General features: G+C 36.8%; 2 long non-coding RNA genes across 2 annotated transcripts in view; both read right to left on the bottom strand.

The window, feature by feature from the left end:
- LOC129643117 (uncharacterized) overlaps positions 1-21240 on the bottom strand; it is a 90521-nt gene that overhangs the window by 35599 nt on the left and 33682 nt on the right. The window lies entirely within an intron of this gene.
- Positions 1-21240, bottom strand: part of LOC129643118 (uncharacterized) — a 55782-nt gene that overhangs the window by 1189 nt on the left and 33353 nt on the right. The window contains exon 2 of the long non-coding RNA XR_008710097.1: positions 8965-9043. This is a non-coding gene — a long non-coding RNA (uncharacterized LOC129643118). The remainder of the gene's footprint in view (positions 1-8964; positions 9044-21240) is intronic.

The following is a 21240-nucleotide window of genomic DNA, read 5'->3' on the forward strand; positions in this document are numbered from 1 at the left end:
GATTGATTTTTTTTTTTTTTAAGAAATCTTATGTAAGTGTCTTTCACATACAGCAGACACAGTGCTGGCTACTGAACCACTTGACTGCAACTTCAGACTCAGCCTTGATCTCTTTCTAAGCAAATTTTCACACATAACAATAAGGATGTGAGATGTTCTTGCCCAAGACAGTGCAGCTAAGCAGTAGACCAGAAACTTTATGTGAGAAGTCATCTGTGATCCCAGTGTGACTCAGTTCTACTTCTAAAACTTTCCTATAATTCAATTTCCTGTAAGACTAAATTCTGCTTTCCTCCTCTAATTGGCTCTATGACACTGTCTCTGTTCCTCCTCTACTTTAATTTCCATCAACCTCTTAAGACTTTTAATCACCTGACATTTCCTCTTCTTTATGAGATTTCAGTATCAAATGGCCTCATTTTTATTTACATTAGGCTTCATGTACTATCTCTCGCCTTATCTTTTGCCAATATACTCTGCAGGTGATCTTATTATCTCTCCATTCTGTCTCTGATCATCTTTATCAAGAAAAATTATTCCCTTAGTTCTAAAGAGAAATGTTTATGCTTTCAATACTAGGTAATAATAGAGCTCTTTCTTTGCATATGATTGCACATGAGATATGTATCAAATCTTATGATATGTGCTCATAACAATATTCAGATGAGAATTTACAGAATTAATAGGAACAAAGAGATTAATTATAAAGAAACTAAGCCCTTGTTCATTAAAGGTTGAATCCCCACAAAAGGATATGATAGGAGTCCTTACTCCAGCACACAAGAATGTAATCTTATTTGGAAATAAAGTCACTGCAACTGTAATTAGTTAAGATGAGATTATACTAGAGTAGAAGCCTCTAAAGTGAGTGAGTGAGTGACAGCCGCTCGGTCATGCCCGACTGTGACCCCATGGACTGTAGCCCACCAGGCTCCTCTGTCCAAGGCATTTTCCAGGAAAGAATACTGGAGAGGGTGGCCATTTCCTTCTCCAAATCCAATATGACTGGCATCTTATAAGATGACGACCATGTGAAAAAACATGGACATACATGGAGAACACCATGTATGTGATAACACATGTGATAACAAAGGCAAAGATTGGAGTTTTGTGCTTCCAAACCAAGGAATGCCAAACCAATAAACCACCACAAGTTGGAGACAGACAAAGAAGGATTCCCCTACAAGTTTCAGAGGGGGCGAGACTCTGCTAATAATTTGATTTCAGACCTTCTAGTCTCTGGAACTATCAGACGATATATTTCCGTTGTCTTAAGCCACTCAGTTCATTGTATTTTGTTATGCCAATACTAGGACGTTAATACACTCATGTTTCAGCTAGAAAAATTAGGAAAAAAGTCCAAAGAAAATAGACATAAGTAATTTTTAAAATGAAGGTAGTTCACTTTAAAATAAAAATGCAAATCAACAAAGAACCTTATTTTCAAAATAATATAACTTAGTTGTCAAAAGGCCAACATAGCTTTCCTAGGTGGGAGTGTACTAGAAAGAAAAAGAAGGAAAAAATTAAAAACAATAGAAAAAGAAAACAATAAATATCCACCAGAAAAGACAGGATTTTATTTTTAAAATACTGTATATAACTTGACAGTTAATAAAATAAAAAGATCAAGATGTAACATTTAATGTCCATTCTAAATTTTTAAAATTTCATTTTGTAAGGATTCCCAAACTTGATTTAAGTATCTTAGGGTTTCCTACGTGACACAGTTGTAAAGAATCCACCTGCCAATGCAGGAGAAACAAGAGACATGGATTTGATCCCTAGGTTGGGAAGATCCCCTGGAGTAGGAAATGACAATTCTTGCCTGGGAAATTCCATAGACACAGGAGCCTGATGTACTACATTCTGTGGGGTTGCAAAGAGTTGGACACAACTGAATACAACATGTTTGAGAAACAAGAAGTTTTACTTTCTTGTGAACAGTCAGTATTCCCAACAAGTCAATTTAACTGATACAAAAAGAAATAAGGAAGAAAATTGTAAAGAAAAGACACGGCTGAAGAAACATTGTAAAGAAAAGACACCGCTGTTTTTATTTGCAGTGATTACAATATTCTATAAAAATCAAGACAAGTAACTGCAAACTAGCACAAGTAGAAAATTCAGTAAGATAACTCAATGTATCACTACCAACAACAAAATAAATGCATTTCTAGAAACCATTCATAGTGTTAGTCATTTAGTCATGTCTCACTCTTTGCAACCCCATGGACTGTAGCCCAAGAGGCTCCTCGGTCCATGGAATTCTCCAGGCAAGAATACTGGAGTGGGGTGCCATTTAAAAATGTAATAGAATACATCTCATTCACAAAGCAATACAATATTTACAAAATACAAATTACTAATCAAGCCTATACTTACATAAGATATTTTTTGGCTACTAAATCTATTAAATATAAATAAAAAATATAAAATTTAACCACAATGGAGCCACCTATCAATATAATGAATGGAGAAATGTGATTCTAAAAAAATGTTAGAAAATGCTATATAACACAAGGAACCTAGCCTGGCACTGTGATGACCTACAGGGGTGGGGTGGTGGAGGGGAGGGAGGCTCAACAGGGAGAGGATACATATTAATATAGAACTATGACTGATTCATATTGTTGTACAGCAGAAGCCAACACAACACTGTAAAGCAATTTTCCTCCAATTAATAAAAATAAAAAATGCTATTTTTCTCCTCATAAATGTTAAAATTTAGTGCAATCCAAACAAAACTTTTCATGTAATTTGACAATCAATTTTATGCTACGGGAAAGATAAAGAAGTGGCAAGTAGAAATTGTCTAGTAAGTGACAAGTAGGATATAAAACTAGAGTCACTAAAATATTTTTAGTGCAGCAGAATTAAAGAAAATAATACTATACAACTGAGTATTCAGAAACACTATAAAGGTAAATATGTATCAACAATTATCACAAAGTACTTCAAGCTATTGGTAAACATATGGAGTAGTCAAAATTTAACCCTAACTCTGATGGGGCAACTGAATATCTAATGCAATTATATATCTATTAGAAAAATATCCAATACTGACACCAAAAAATAAATTCCTGATAGATGTAAGAGGTAAATAAAGAAAAAAAATGAAATGTTTTCATTGTATTTTATATAGGAAGACTTCCATAAACAACATACACAAAAAATGAAGAACTTATAAAGGTACAGTTTTATATATTTAAATATATACAAATACAAATGTTTCTATGTCAAAAGGATGATTATGCAAATTTAAAAGACTAACATACGACTAGGAAAATGTAAATAATATAGAAAATATAAGTCTGCAGAATCTACAAAGATATACTGCATATTTATAAGAAAAAAACATGCCTATGAAAATGGTCAAAGAATATGGATAGGTGCTAGATTATAGAAAAAGCAAGACAGTTCCAGAAAAACATCTGTTTCTGCTTTATGGACTGTGCCAATGCCTTTGACTTTGTGGATCACAATAAACTGTGGAAAATTCTTCAAGAGATGGGAATACCAGACCACCTGACCTGCCTTTTGAGAAACCTATATGCAGGTCAGGAAGCAACAGTTAGAACTGGACATGGAACAACAGACTGGTTCCAAATAGGAAAAGGAGTACGTCAAGGCTGTATATTGTCACCCTGTTTATTTAACTTATATGCAGAATACACCATGAGAAACGCTGAGCTGGAAGACACACAAGCTGGAATCAAGATTGCCAGGAGAAATATCAATAACCTCAGATATGCAGATGACACCACCCTTGTGGCAGAAAGTGAAGAGGAACTCAAAAGCCTCTTGATGAAAGTGAAAGTGGAGAGTTAAAAAGTTGGCTTAAAGCTCAACATTCAGAAAACGAAGATCATGGCATCTGGTCCCATCACTTCATGGGAAATAGATGGGGAACAGTGGAAACGGTGTCAGACTTTATTTTTCTGGGCTCCAAAATCATCACAGATGGTGACTGCAGCCATGAAATTAAAAGACGCTTACTCGTTGGAAGGAAAGTTATAACCAACCTAGACAGCATATTCAAAAGCAGAGACATTACTTTGCCAACAAAGGTGCATCTAGTCAAGACTATGGTTTTTCCTGTGGTCATGTATGGATGTGAGTGTTGGACTGTGAAGAAAGCTGAGTGCCGAAGAATTGATGCTTTTGAACTGTGGTGTTGGAGAAGACTCTTGAGAGTCCCTTGGACTGCAAGGAGATCCAACCAGTCCATTCTGAAGGAGATCAGCCCTGGATGTTCTTTGGAAGGAATGATGCTAAAGCTGAAACTCCAGAACTTTGGCCACCTCATGTGAAGAGTTGACTCATTGGAAAAGACTCTGATGCTGGGAGGGATTAGGAGCAGGAGGAGAAGGGGACAACAGAGGATGGGATGGCTGGATGGCATCACTGACTCAATGGACGTGAGTGTGAGTGAACTCCAGGAGTTAGTGATGGACAGGGAGGCCTGGGGTGCTGCGATTCATGGGGTCGCAAAGAGTCGGACATGACTGAGCGACTGAACTGAACTGATTCAAGAAAAAATAATGAAATCTATTAATAAACATTAAAAGATGTGCAGCTTTACCATAGAAAATTAAGATAGGATTTAGAAATGAGCTTAGAAAATTTGGAGATATATACTTTGAACTAAGAATTAATATAAAAATAACTAAAAAGAAATTTCTTCCTTTGTGGCTTCCCCTGTGGCTCAGATGGTTAAGAATCTGCCTGTAATGCAGGAGATCTGGGTTCTATCCCTGGCTTGGGAAGATCGCCTGGAGAAGGGAAAGGCTACCCACTCCAGTATTCTGGCCTGGAGAATTGCATGGACTATACATAGTCCATGGGATTGCAAAGATTCAGACATGACTGAGCAACTTGCACTTTCACTTCACTTTCTAAAAGAAATTGCCTTATCAGTGTGTGAACTTCTCTCATTCTTGATGATGGAAATTATTCCCTCCATAAATGTACAAAAGACTGAGTTTGAGAATCTTCAATCAACTTCTTTACTTAATGCCAGCTCTCAGCACTGAGCATGCGTAAGTAAAGGTATAAAGTAATAAAAAATAACCCCTGCATTAAAGGCCTTAAAAATGGCAGATTTAGGATATTCCTTTATCACAGCATTGTGCGTCCAACAGAACTGGTGACTTTTCAGTTTCTGAAATACAACAAGCTTACTTGGATTTCAGTTCAGTTATATATGCTTAGAATCCTTTCTTTTCCCCATTGCAGAAATTCACTGCTCTAATGAGCAACAGCGATGCACATGAAATTAAAGAAGTCATTACTTCGAGTTAGATAAATAGTGGAACTAATGAAAATAATGAAAAAAGATTCTTTTTAATCTGCTGGTGAATTACTTGATATGTCATACTCAGTTTTAGAGTTTAGGGAAAGTGAATTTGAAGAGCTGATCAAAATCAATCTGTGATTGTTTAGCATATAAATAACTCAAAGGAGAATGTTCTACATAGGAATATTCTTAAAATATGTTGGAAATTGCCAAGAAATAGTCTGCAAGGAGAAACTCAGAGCTTTTCCAGTTATAGGCACAGGGGATCCTACAGGCTGGGAAGAAGAACTCCTAGTTTTTCCAAACTGCCTTTGTTCTATCGAATGGGTGAAATGAGAATTCTAATCACCCACACTTTCCTGTCTCTTATCTCCCAGCCCAACTAGTTCTATTTTCTTAAGTCCACCACACCTGATTGTATGCTCTTCCTTCCTTTTTATGTTATTGTATGGATTGATATGTGTCCTCCTGCAAAGATATGATAAAAAACCCCTAGTGCCTCAGAATGTGACTTCACATAGCAATGTTGTCTCTACATTGATATTCAAGTTAAAATGAGGTCACTAAAGTGGGCCTCCACCCAGTGTGACTGGTGCTCTATTGAAAAGGGGAAACTGGGACACAGAGACACACACAGAGGAAAGATGCTGTGAAGACACAGTGAGGAGGTGACAAGGGGATCTAAGTGATGTATCTGGAAGTGAAGGAATGCTTAGGATTGCCAGTATACACCAAAAGCTACAAGAGCTATTTTATATTTACTCTTCAAAATTTTCTACTTTCACATTTGTTGTGTGTCATGTATGGATGTGAGAGTCGGACCATAAAGAAAGTTGAACACCAAAGAATTGCTGCTTTTGAACTATGGTGTTGGAGAAGACTCGAGAGTTCCTTGGATTGCAAGGAGATCAAACCAGTCAGTCCTAAAGGAAATCAGTCCTGAATATGCGTTGAAAGGACTGAAACTGAAGCTCCAATAGTTTGGCCACTAAATCAGTCCTGAATATGCGTTGAAAGGACTGAAACTGAAGCTCCAATAGTTTGGCCACTTGATGTAAAGACAGACTCACTGGAAAAGACCCTGATGCTGGGAAAGATTGAAAGCAGGAGAAGGGGACAACAGAGGATGAGATGGTTGGATGGCATCACCAACTAGATGGACCTGAGTTTGAACTAGCTCCAGGAGTTGGTGATGAACAGGGAAGCACGGCGCGCTGCAGTCCATGGGATTGCAGAGTTGGACACTACTGAGCGACTGAACTGAACTGAGCTGAACTGATGTACCTTCAATCTCAAATACACAGTGAGAAATAGTTCCCAGTGGGAACACATTTGCTGTAGTCACTTAGTTGTGTCCGACTCTTTGGACTGTAGCCCAACAGGTGCCTTTCTCCATAGGATTTCCCTGGCAAGAATACTGGAGTAGGTTGCCATTTCCCTCTCCAGGGGATCTTCCCAACCCAGGGATCGAAACCCTGTCTCCTGCACTGCAAGCATTTGTTTATCACCTGAGCCACCAGGGAAGCCTGGGAATACCTTTCAGTTCAGTTCAGTTCAGTTCAGTCCCTCAGTCATGTCCGACTCTTTGCGACCCCATGAATCGCAGCAGGCCAGGCCTCCCTGTCCATCACCAACTCCCAGAGTTCACTCAGACTCACGTCCATCGAGTCAGTGATGCCATCCAGCCATCTCATTCTCTGTCATCCCCTTCTCCTCTTGCCCCCAATCCCTCCCAGCATCAGTCTTTTCCAATGAGTCAACTCTTCGCATGAGGTGGCCAAAGTACTGGAGTTTCAGCGTCAGCATCATTCCCTCCAAAGAAATCCCAGGGCTGATCTCCTTCAGAATGGACTGGTTGGATCTCCTTGCAGTCCAAGGGACTCTCAAGAGTCTTCTCCAACACCACAGTTCAAAAGCATCAATTCTTCAGTGCTCAGGCTTCTTCACAGTCCAACTCTCACATCCATACATGACCACTGGAAAAACCATAGCCTTGACTTGACTAGACTTAGGGTAGCTCCTCTCTGGCCGCACTTAGCGCGGCGGCAGCTGTGACTGGCGCGGCGCACTAAGCCCGGAATACCTTTAGACAGTGTTATATCAATTAACACAATATTTGATTTATTCCTGGGTATGATAACACTATATTTCATTTTAGAAAGTAATGTGTTATATACTCAGGATGAGTTAAATGTTCTCCTTAAAGAACAGGAAGCAAATTTATTTACAATTTGATAAATTAAAGAATGCCTATGCATTGAAAAAGCCTTCAAGAGCTTAATCACTTCAAGGTTATACTTTAACCAAAATTATAGTTAGCTAAATTATTAAATTAACATATGTTTTCCATGACTGTTAACAGATTTTACTATCCACTGTTTGATCTGCCAAACTTACTCTGAGTTCTCTGCACCCTATGAGATGCAAAAGCACACCATACAGGAACTGTTCCCTATTCCCTAGAGCCTGCTGGGTACCGCCTACACTGCCATTTATAGTGATGCAAGGATAAAGGGACTTGTGTAGAGATATTCTTGCAGTCCCTTAAATACTTAGGTGAATAGAGTAAAAGTTATATCACACACTTCCAAAGTATACAGCAATTTTTCAAGAAAAAGAAATGATACCATAATACTTGCTTTAAAGTTTCTCCATATCATTCTATAAATAATGACAAAAGTGATGGAATAAACAATAATATCAATAACCGTAACTGATATATTAGTATGTGCCTGTCTTAGTGATAACAGACATACAGAAATGAAGTCATGTAACTGTCACAATAACTTTAAGAGGAAAGTTCTATCATTTTTCTCAGAACTAAAAAGAAACCTGAGAATTTTTTCTAATAGTAAAATACAGAATTGCACACACTTAAACAGTAAAATATTTATTTTAGCTAGCAATTGCATTCCCATAAAGTTTCATATTTGCAGCCTAGAAAAGAAGATTGGTACTTTATTTCTTTAGTTAATTTTATTTAAACTCAGTTTGGGGAATGAGAATGATTTTATTTTGGGGTTTAGATTCACAAAAGGACTGAAATTGATATGAGCTTTTTGAGAACTAGGTATTAAGAGACGGGACAAAGATCATTTTATTTTCTTACTATAAAATCCTCTCTAGTTCCTTGTGCAATCAAAATAATATAATTATCAAAAGAATAATCTTATAGACACAATGATTATATAATAATTATTTGGATATTGTATGGTTTCATAAAAGTTCATGTTAAATTATAAAATTCAAGCTCATATATAATGTTATAAGTTAACTTTTCACATATTTAAAAACTGAATATCCAAAAATGTAAAGTCATTCATTATTATTATTCTGCACCTCATCAGTGGATTTAAAATTAAATAATTACTGTCCTTTCAAGTTGTTTATAATTTTCTTCAACTAAATCAGATGTATTTTGATAAGAATATATCAGCTATATACTGAAATATTTCTGTGACATTCATACTATACGCAAAATTCAAAGGGAAAAATAAAGACATTCTATATTTTAGAGAACTCTAAATAGAGAACTCTAAAGGAGTAATGAACTTCTGTTTTATGTACATTTCAGTTCTTTGCTGATATGCTACACATAAATCCAAATTTATTGTAAACATAAATAACTACTAGTGAGAATAATTATATAAATGTAATCAACTTACCATATCATTAAACCTAGGATAGTTGATAATATACCTAGTATAGTTGATAAACAAGCCTCTGATAGTCACAAAATTATTCCTAGAAAATAAAGAAACTAAAAGATGTATTCGGAATAGTCACAAACTTGAAAAAACACCCAAAGAGAGACAGTTTTTTAAAAGTTAATGGGAGTTCTAGAAAATGTCACAAATTGTCAAAATAAAGTTATTAAACATTCAAATCCCCCGACCCATAGATACACACTTTTCATTTTGGTGAAATGAAACATTACACAATAGAGACCATACATATTTAGAACTTGTTTCTGTACTTAACATTACATCACGAGCATTCCCTCAAAGAAACAGATTTGCCTTAATGTTTCATTATTAGGTTTGGAAATTTAGCTGTCTAAATGTTTGTAATTAAAAACAGTCTTCAAATTTCAGATTGTTTTCATTGCTCTATGTGTTTTATTAATTCATGCTATCTGTAAATGTATAGTCATTAGCTTAACTTACTACCCCAATAGAAATAATTTATTAAAACCATGAAACATTACATACACATAGTTTATTCAAATATACATCAGTTCAGTTCAGTCGCTCAGTCGTGTCCGACTCTGCGACCCCATGAATCACAGCACGCCAGGCCTCCCTGCCCGTCACCAACTCCCAGAGTTCACTCAGACTCACGCCCATGGATTGAGTCGGTGATGCCATCCAGCCATCTCATCCTCTGTCGTCCCCTTCTCCTCCTGTCCCCAATCCCTCCCAGCATCAGAGTCTTTTCCAATGAGTCAACTCTTCGCATGAGGTGCCAAAGTACTGGAGTTTCAGCTTTAGCATCATTCCTTCCAAAGAAATCCCAGGGCTGATCTCCTTCAGAATATGTTTAAAACTTTTAGAGTATATCTTGGGAATGACTTTTTAACTTAACAAAATACATTTGGTATAAACTTCATATGCTAATGCAATAAATATACATATTAATACCACTTGGTAGGGCCTTTGCTATCATTTATAGTGAGACAAAGAAAAAGGTACTTGTGTAGATATTCTTGGAATTCTCTATAATTCTGTAATTTGTAATCCAATTTCCCTGTTCATTCTGCTTTTATGTTTAGTTACATTAAAAAGTTTTGTGATAGCAGTTTATACCTAAACTTTAAGGGACTCAGAAGATAATTCTGTTATCCTCTAATTCTTAAAAAATTACCTCTAAAGTAGTCAAACACAATAGTTATTATTCTCTTAAAAGAACAAAATATCAGTACTTAAGATTATATCAAGATAATAAAATAAGTAATCTGAAAATGTTCCAAATATAAATATCTGAATATGCAAATAGTACACACACACACACACACACACACACACACACGTCATATAACAAGCACTCTTTTAAATGTACAATTGAATTCTCTAGAAAATAAGGGAATTCATCTAGCCCTCAAAGCAAGAGTAGGTTGAAAAACAGAGAGAGAAGCCGTGGACTGGGGTCCCTAGGAAATTAAGAGTCATAACTGAGATTATGGTTTAAAGCTAAGACTCTTGGAAAGGCTATGTCACCTATCAGAGGACAGTCTCAGAAAAAATTCCAGCTTAAGTAGAAGGAAGTTTGCTAAGGAATAGAAAAAAATGAATCCCCTGAAAATACCACTTGTACTTTCTAAGAACTCGAAGAAAGAAATTAATACAAAAATTGGTTCTTTTCAACAGAAGTAAGATTATCTGCTACAGTGGGAAACATTCTCAAACAGATACTCCTGCATTTCTGTTAAGAACTTTCATTTGTAAGGCTCTGGAAAAAGGATTACAACACGAAAATGAAATGAATACACAATAAATGCACCAAATAAGGTAATCTGCAGAAGAAACACAAGATTGAACATCTGAAAAGTTCAATTAATGGAATTCTAAGAAATGCAACCCACTCCAGTGTTCTCGCCTGAAAAATCCAATTAACAGAGGAGCCTGCTGCAACCCGAGGGCTGCAAAGAGTTGGACGTGACTGAGCACAATAGCCATTTTAATATGAAAGGATAAAATAGGTAAAGATATAAAACGAAAAAGAAATCACATTAGAAAATCAGGTCACTTTTGAAAGAAACATTTAATTTTGAAAATAAGATAGCCAATAAAGCATCATAAAAGTGTTTTATAGACAAGGAAAAAGGAATTTATGTATTTAAATGTCAACCCGAGGACATTACAAATAAGGCAGCAAAAAAAGAGACAAACAAGAAATGTCAAAACCAGTGAGAAGGTCAGGAGAGAAAGTATGAAAACCTCTAACTCTATGTACTTGGAGTTCCAAAATGAAAGAAAGAGGAGAACAAAGAGGCAATATTTGAGAAATTAATGACAAAGAACTTTTCAGATTTGATAAAAGACATGAGTCTTCATATTCAAAAAGCACAATATTCCCTGAACATGTTAATTAGAAATAACCTCATCTTGATGCATTGTAGTAAAATGGCAGAACGTCAAAACCAAGAGAATCTATTCACAGCAAACAGGAAGGAAAACATTGCCAATATAGAAACTAATGTGGACAGTAAATGTCTCTGCAGCTGCAGAAGAAGCTGAAAGGTATTAGAAAAATGTCTTCAGATATCGTGCATGCTTAGTCACTCAGTCGTGGCTGACTCTGTGACCCTATGGGCTATAGCCCGCCAGGTTCCTCTCTCCATGGGATTTTCCAGACAAGAATAGTGGAGTGGGTCACCATATCCTTCTCTAGGGGATCCTCCCAACCCAGGGATGGAACCCATGTCTCCTGTGTCTCTTGCACTGTGCTACTGCTGCTAAGTCGCTTCAGTCATGTCCGACTCTGTGCGACCCCATAGACAGCAGCCCACCAGGCTCCCCCGTCCCTGGGATTCTCCAGGCAAGAACACTGGAGTGGGTTGCCATTTCCTTCTCCTCTTGCACTGTAGGCAGATTCTTTACCCATCAGGGAAGCCATGTCTTCAGACATAAAAAGGAAACCACTCACCATTTGAGATTCTGAAGCTAGCTAAGTAACTACTTCAGAGTGAGAAAAAACATCGGTGTTCTAATAAAAAAATTTAAAAGATATTACGACTAAAAATATTTCCATGAAATAACATTCTTCAGAAACAAAATAAGTGAACCCTAAAGGAATGATAGAGATACAACAGGAAAGAAAGATGAACAAGAATGTTGTAAACTGTGATTATATCTAAATAAGCACTGGTTTTATAAAACATAAACAAATATTGACTAAAGAGTTGTTAAAAGAAGTTAAAACTATAATAACAGACAAAAAGTAGTAAGAATAAAGGAAAAGTGAATAGATTTTTAAGAGCTCTAAGGTCTTGGGTTAGAGATAGTTAAAAGTTTCAGATAGAGTTTTTCCAGTTGTGGACATTATAATCTTACAAATTCAAATGATAAAGGAAAATAAGATTGTTGTGGTCCGGTGCAGGTTGGAAAAGAATTTCCAGGCATGAGACATAACGAGAGAGAAATAAAGTTTATTAGACTGGGAAACACTGTTAGAACAGCAGGCTAGCTCAAGGGAGAACCAACACTGAATGGGGGTCCTTAGTCCATTTTTATACCCAGAGTACACGAGTGGGATAGGGGTCTTGCGGGTCATTGGCTGATTGGATGAGACATGTATACTGGATGGGGGAAGAGTAAGGCAAATACCCCCTCCCTATGGGGTAGGAGGGGAGACAGTTTATACTGTTCCATTAATAGTTACAACATGCGGGAGGGAAGGAAGACAAGGGTCTGGTTTTCCATTCCTGCATTCCAAGACCCTCCTTGGTTATCTGCTCTTTCTTCCTTGGGTCACAACAAAGATGAAACAGAAAACTCTTTAAAATATTATTGAATAAAACAGAGAAAACATTGTTAAAATATTTGGAATAAAATGCACTAATTATCGATTGTTCATGCCTTGGATAGATTTATAAAGTTACATAGTAATGAAAATAATAACTAAGACATGTATGACCATTAGTAAATGGCAAAACTTTTTCAAGCACTGTATCACTCAGTTCAGTTGCTCAGTTGTGTCTGACTCTTTGTGACCCCATGGACTGCAGCACTCCAGGCGTCCCTGTACATCAGCAACTTTCAGAGTTTGCTCAAACTCATGTCCATCGAGTCGGTGATTCCATCCAACCATCTCATCCTCTGTCGCCCCTTCTCCTCATGCCTTCAATCTTTCCCAGCATCAGGGTCTTTTCCAATGAGTCAGTTATTCACATCAGGTGGTCAAAGTACTGGAGTTTCAGCATCAGTCCTTCCAATGAATATTCAGGACTGATTTCCTTAGGATGGACTGGTTGGATCTCCTTGCATTGCAAGGGACTCTCAACAGTCTTCTTCAACACCACAGTTCAAAAAGCACCAACTCTTTGGCACTCAGCATTCTTTATAGTCCAACTCTCACATCTATACATGACCACTGGAAAAACCATAGCTTTGACGAGCTGAACCTTTGTTGGCAAAGTAATGTCTCTGCTTTTTAATATGCTGTCTAGGTTGGTCATAGCTTTTCTTCCAAGGAGCAGGTGTCTTTTAATTATAGGGCTGCAGTCACCATCTGCAGTGATTTTGGAGCCCCCCAAAAAATATAGTCTGTCACTGTTTCCATTTTTTCCCCATCTATTTGCCAAGAAGTGGTCAGACCAGATGCCATGATCTTAGTTTTCTGAATGCTGAGTTTTAAGCCAACTTTATCTCTCCTCTTTCCCTTTCATCAAGAGGCTTTTCATTCATCACTTTCTGCCATGAGGGTGGTATCATCTGCATATCTGAGGTTATTGGTATTTCTCCTGGCAATCTTAATTCCAGCTTGTGAGTCATGGTCCAGCATTTTGCATGATGTATTCTGCATATAAGTTTAATAAGCAGGGTGACAATATACAGCCCTGACGTACTCCTTTACCAACCAGTTTCCAACTGATTCCAAAGGAACCAGTTGTTTAATGTCCAGTTCTAACTGTTGCTTCTTGACCTGCATATAGATTTCTCAAGAGGCATGTCAGGTGGTCTGGTATTCCCATCTCTTTGAGAATTTTCCACAGTTTATTGTGATCTACATAGTCAAAGGCTTTGGCATAGTCAATAAAGCAGACGTAGATGTTTTTCTGGAACTCTCTTGCTTTTTTGATGATCCAACGGATGTTGGCAATTTGGTCTCTGGCTCCTCTGCCTTTTCTAAATCCAGCTTGAATATCTGGAAGTTCATAGTTCACATAGTGCTGAAGCCTTGCTTGAAGAATTTTGAACATTACCTTGCTAGCGTGTGAGATGAGTGCAATTGTGCGGTAGTTTGAACATTCTTTGGCACTGTCTTTCTTTGGGATTGGAATGAAACCTGACCTTTTCCAGTCCTGTGGCCACTGCTGAGTTTTCCAAATTTGCTGGCATATTGAGTGCAGCACTTTCACAGCATCATGTTTCAGGATTTGAAACAGCCCCACTGGAATTCCATCACCTCCATTAGCTTTGTTCATAGTGATGCTTCCTAAGGCCCACTTGGCTTCTCATTCCAGGATGTCTGGGTCTAGGCGAGTGATCACACCAACGTGGTTATCTGAGTTAAGATCTTTTTTGTATAGTTCTTCTATGTATTCTTGCCACCTCTTCTTAATATCTTCTGCTTGTGTTATGTCCATACCATTTCTGACCTTTATTGTGCCCATCTTTGCATGAAGTATTCCCTTGGTAATTTTCTTGAAGAGATCTCTAGTCTTTCCCATTCTATTGCTTTCCTCTATTTCTTTGCGTTGATCACCAAGGAATGACTGCATGTATACTGCCATATCTAATAGCCAATAATTGAAGATATCAATTATGTAAAACCATCATTGAATATGAGTTAATCAAACTATCAGAAAGTTTTGAATCCACTATTTTTCTAGAAATATCCAAGTTAAATAAATATCAAGAAAAAAGTGAAAAATATGAATGAATCCATAAATATTTAATAAATCCCATTTTAGGGGGTTTATGAGTAGGTGAAGTACATATCATTGTAGTATGGAAGCCTGCATATGGACAGAAATAAAGCAATTCTGCTTTAGACTCCTAATGAATTCCTGCTCAATAAATTGGGTACACATGTGCCAGGCATGACTGGATATATACCTCCAAATATATACAGAATGATAACTAATTCTGGGAGGAGGGGGAGTAAGGGCTGCCATAGACCAGAAGATTGTGCTCTGCATGGCCCAGGGGCCACCATCTCACCCAGCCTTTCATGTGACCACTGCATGCTAGGGCTGTACAGTCCACAAACAGAAATTGTACAGGAGACCCTGTGGGCAGCAATGTGATGCTTTCCTCAAAAATTATTTACATGGTGAAATAAATGGAGAGATAGTTTAACTTGAGTACACAAATGTTCAGCTTAAAATTGTCTATTTTATTCCAAATGCTATGTATACAAAATGCTAAATATAAAGAAACAACACAGATGTATAGTTTCTGTGACAGAAAGAAGGATCGGCTACCAGTGTTGGAGATGTTCCTTTCATTTCTAAAAGGTTAGACACTCTAAATCAATAACTTTTTTAAAGTGTAAATACCATTGCAATACTTCCATTAATAAAGCAAATAAAAGAATGATGGTTCTTAAAAGTTTTATTTAAGCCATCAATTTTATCATCCAACTTGTCAACCATCAGTTGCAAATTTCCCTTATTCAAATTCAAGAGTTTTGACTAGTTGATCTCTTATATTCCATTTAAATAAAGCCTTCTACAGTTCTACAATTTGCAATTCAAAAGTTACTACTTTACTTTGGCTATACAAATAGAGGATTCATTTCTTAAGTAAAAGGGTCTTGAATTATATTAACATTACATTTTACTAAGCAATTTAAGCAGGTGTATACACTTCTTTTGTAAATACCTTACCAATAAAAAAAAACGTTATTACTTATTTGTGAATACAATAAGACATTTTTAGAGGATATTTGAATCAATGTTCATGTCATATTCTGAAAATTCACTATGACATCTTTGATTACAAGTCTTGTGGTTCTGAATGATATATTTTCTACTAGGTCATTTTGTTTAACCTCAAACATCATAAGATCCTTTGTACAGACAGAACAAAAGCAATTTTCTTTTAGGGTGAACTGAAACCTGATTGAAAAAAAAATTGCTATTTTGTCCAACTATAATCTATTGTTTCAGTTAGAGAGAAATCACACAGAAAAGAGTATAAAGGGACCCCATGAAATTATCATGACAAGAAGAAACGCCAAAACAACAAGATTAAAAGTGTTCTTACTTCTTCAAGAGTGATGTGAACAAACTCCAACTTGACAGTTTCATGTCTGAACTATGAAGCATTTTAAGTGTAATATACTTCAGTATCCTATATTCACAGCAATCTTCCTACTTAAATAACCTAATGAACACTGGAGTTGTATTCATATTAATGTGCTTTTTTGCTGACTTTCAACTGTTCATTCTTTTCACTTTTCTACAACACGGTTACTATAAGTCATGAATAGAAAAAAATTATTTATTTTCATCATAACCATGGTATAGTACAAAAAAAAAAGTTATTATAGAGGTGTATTAGATGTCTTTGGGCTTCCCAGGTGGCAAAAGATCCCTGTTCTTATGCTGCTAACATCACTGGCGGTACCTTAGCAGCACCCCCAGGGGTTAGAAGGGCCAACAGGATTGCCGTGGACATGCCTGCCTAAGGAAGACCCAAGGATGGGCCCGACACGGCTTCCGCATGTGATAGGAACAGACAGGCATATGTGACAAAGTTATGAATTAAATTATTAAGAGATTAACTGGGGCTTTTCTAGAAAAGACTATGAACTTCCCCTCTTGTAGCTGAATTCCAGTGAAGGAAACAGTTGTTATAAATTAAGCCCCTCCCCTACTTGCTGAAAACAACTAACACTGCTGAATTACAAATGGATACTTTCTAGGAACATCCAAAATGTGCAAAGGTAGTAAAGACATATCAAAATAAAGGGAAAGGTGGCCCCATGGAAGCCAGTGGAGCAGAGGAGCACCAAAGTTGATTTGGGGCAGGAAGCCTGACCCACTCAGGGGAAGTGAAGTGAAGTGAAGTCACTCAGTCATATCTGACTCTTTGCAACCCCGTGGACTGTAGCCCACCATGCTCCTCTGTCCATGGGATTTTCAGGGGAAGCTGGCCTCAATTGTGGAGTCTGCTCAGAGGAAGAAGATGTCTGAGGCCAAGACCTGATCAACTTATGCAGCCTAAGAAGTAACAAGTGACTTCACACAGTAAGTGGAAATACTCATAGTGCCAGGCTGAAACAGAAGGAAACCAGCAACCCCACACACTCTGAACGTCTCACAGCTCCAGTTGTGCACCCCCGCGGTTTATTAAGAACACATTAGGATACAAGACAAAACTAACAGTAAACAAGAGGAAGGCAGTAAAGGCGAAATGTTTTGTAATCCTTACTGTTGAGGGTAGGGGGGAGTGTTAACTTTAGACTTTGGTTCGTTTTGTACAGAGGTTTTCATTCTTATGTATCAACTGTTTTTACTCATAATACTTCTGACAGCGAATGTGTGGGTTTTTTTCCCACACCAACAACCAAATCTCCAACTCTCTGAATACCAACGCGGGGTGTCCTACAATTTAATCCAATTCCAACACTAACTACTGGAGTTAAGGCAGACTACACAGCTTAGGGGCTCAGATCCACAAGACTGTGCCCCACTTCAGCTGTCGACTCCAAGTCCTAGGCCCTTGGTACTTCTGACAGGTCAGCTATAATAGGGGGTTCCCACAGCACCCTCCTCAGGTTCAATGATCTTCTGTAACAGCTAACAGAACTCAGAAAGACTCTTTACTTACTATCACTGGCTTATTATAAATGATACAACTTGGGAACAGCCAAATGCAACAGAGATGCATAAGGTGAAGTGTGGGCACGGGATCCTCTTGGCTTCTCCAGGTGTGCGCCTCCGTGTGTTCTAACCTATTAACTCTCCAAATCCCATTTTCAGGACTTTTATGGAGATTTCAATAATGTAGGGATGGCTAATTAAATCACTTACGGTTGATGATTAACTAACTCCGGCCCCTCCCTGTACTCAGGGATCAGGCCTGGTTGGTTCCTCTGACAGTCACCATCCTGATGCTCAACAGAGGCTGGGGGGAGTCATCCTATTAGCATAAACTCAGATACGGTTGAAAGGCACATACTGTGAACAACAAAAAACACTCATATCACTCAGAAAATTCTAAGAGTTTCAGGAGGTCCTGTGTCAGGAACCAGATACTAAAGACTAAAATTCAAATACAGATTTCTTATTATATTACAGTATCATACTACAACAACAACTAAATGAATTGAAACAGTGAGATTTAAAAAAAAATAAGCAAAAAAAAAGCAATCCCAAAGGCTACATAACAGGGAAAAAATTAAAATAGAGCAGGTGGGACAAAAAAAAATTAAATTGGGGAATATACAATTAATATAATATTAAATGGAATAACTACACTAATTAGAACAAAAATAGTGCAAGACTGGATTAAAAGTCAAACTATATGTTGTTTACAAGATACAAACATAAAATATGAGAATACACTGAAAGCAGATGTATGAATAAAGAGCATGTAAATATTTAGCAAAAGAAAGCTAATGTAGCTATATTGTTACTGAAGAAAATAGACTTTAAGGTAAAACAACTTTAGTAGAAAGTGACAAGATCATTTCACAGTGATGCTGTTGCTTCTTTTCTTGTTTTATATTTCTGTCAATACTGAATGAGATAAAGATTTTGTGCTATGTTTTTTGAGATTTCTGTCTTGAAGTTATGAAAATATTTATTTTATATATTTCTAGGCTATATTTTTAAGCACAGACAGTTTTAAATTATTAGTTCATGGTAATTTAAAACTTTCATATGCTCAACACTGCTATTTATTAGAGAAATGCAAATAAAAAAACTACCTCACACGATCAGAATGGCCATTATTTTTAAAATCTACAAATTATGAATTCTAGAAAGGGTGTTGAGAAAAAGAAACTCTCCTTCACTGCTAGTGGGATGTAAATTTGTGCAACCACTATGGATAAGAGAATGGAGGTTTCTTAAAAAACTAACAAGAGCTACAATACGAGCCTGTAATCCCATTCCAGGAAAAGCCAAAAGCTCTAATTCAAAAAGATACACGCACTCCAATGTTAATAGTGGCACTGCTTACAACAGCCAAGACATGAAAGCAACTTACAAGTCCATGGACAGATGAATGGGTAAAGAAGATAATGGTGTGTGTGTATATATATATGTATATATGTGTCATGTCCGACTCTTGGCAACCATATGGACTAAAGCCTGCCAGGATCCTTTGTCTATGGGATTCTCCAGGTAAGAGTAGATCGCCATGCCCTCCTCCAGGGGTATGTAGGTACATATATATATATAGTGGAATATTACTCAGCCGTGAAAAAGAATGAAATAATGCCATTTGCAGCATAAATGGAACTAGAGATTATGGTATTAAATGAAGTTAGACAAAGAAGGACAAATATCATATACAATTTATATGTAGAATCTAAAAAATGATGTAAATGAACTTATTTACAAAACATAAAATGATATGCAAACATAGAAAACAAACTTATAGTTACCAAAGCAGATAACAGGGGTTGGGGATAAATTAGGAGTTTAGGATTAACATACACATACTACTCCATATTAAACAGATAAACAACAAGGACCTACTGTATAGCATAGGGAACTATGTCTTATAATAATCTATAATAGAAAATAATCTTAAAAAGAATATATACACACATATATATATAAACTGAATCACTTCACAGTATACCTGAAATTAACACAATACTTTAACTCTACTTCAATAAAAATGGTTAATAAAATATATATATAATATTACAAAGCAAAGATTTTCTAAATTACTTTCAAAAATGTTATGCAATGTCTACAATTCTCTTACTGTTGATATTTGGGGGGTTTGGGGGTTAATTTTGGAGTTTTTAAAATTAGCAATGGTAAAAAATGAAGATGGAAAGAGAAATTTAGGATTATCTTATTTGTAATTGAAAAGTGGGAAATCAGGAATGAGAGAAGGAAAAAACGTGAATAGAGTTTTAGGAAAGATGAGGGAACAGATAGAACAAAGGTTCATTATTTTCCGATAGCACCACGATAAAGGCAAATTGGTTGGTGGAATCAGATATTAAGTGTCCTGCTCTGCATTTCTGTGTTCAGATGTGAGGTTTGTTTAATGGGGCTAAAGTTACATCATCCTGTGCATTGATGTCTGTCTTGAAGGAATCGCCTCAACCAAGCAACAGATGCAATTACCTTTCTTAGCCAAAAGAAGAGCTTATAAAACTTATCTAAGCATTTTCCTGTCTAAAGTATTTAAATTTCTCCTTATCTCTCAAGCACAAGGGAGAATGAATGTTAACCCAAGGGGTACTGATAAAATCCATCAAATCTCCCCCATTCCCTCATCCTCCAGCACCCACCCACCACCACCCCACTTAGATTTCTAAATCTTAGTGCTTTTTAGGATCCACTCTATAAATTTCATAAGATTTAAGAGGTGTTCTCAATAGAGGTTCTCCTTCTGTCTTCAGTAAAGAGATACTCCAATCTAAATCACTTTAGTATTTGAGTGATTTCACATTTATAATAAACTCAAAGGAATTATCTTATTTTGGTATTCATTTATATTAAGTTTGTTTCATGATTTTATAATACTATAATATTAATGGATGATTAAACTCCTGTAGCAATGCTCACTACCTCTCTTAGCTGAAAAGTCCAGGTTCGATGCACGATGCTGGGTGCTTGGGGCTGGTGCACTGGGACGACCCAGGGGGATGGTGCGGGGAGGGAGGAGGGAGGAGGGTTCAGGATGGGGAACATGTGTATACCTGTGGCGGATTCATGTTGATCTATGGCAAAACCAATACAATATTGTAAAGTTAAAAAATAAAATAAATAAATAAATAAAAAGAATAATATCATAAATGTTTAAAATTCCTCTAAAACACCAATCTTGCTTCCACATGCAGGCCTTTAAACTTAATTGTCTATCCTGCCTGGAATGCTCATTCCCTATATCTTTGTATGACTGGCTTCTTCTCAACCTTCAGATCTATGAATAATGTTTCATTCCTGAGAAACCTCTGATTATCCCATCAAACAGAACACACAACAGTCAGCCTCTATCTCAGGACTTTATGTCCTTCAATGCACTTAGCACTTTCTTAAATCATGTTTATTTATTTATTTGGCCACCTGTTGTTTATTT

Source organism: Bubalus kerabau, chromosome 2, assembly GCF_029407905.1.
Source record: "Bubalus kerabau isolate K-KA32 ecotype Philippines breed swamp buffalo chromosome 2, PCC_UOA_SB_1v2, whole genome shotgun sequence".
Taxonomy (NCBI): domain Eukaryota; kingdom Metazoa; phylum Chordata; class Mammalia; order Artiodactyla; family Bovidae; genus Bubalus; species Bubalus kerabau.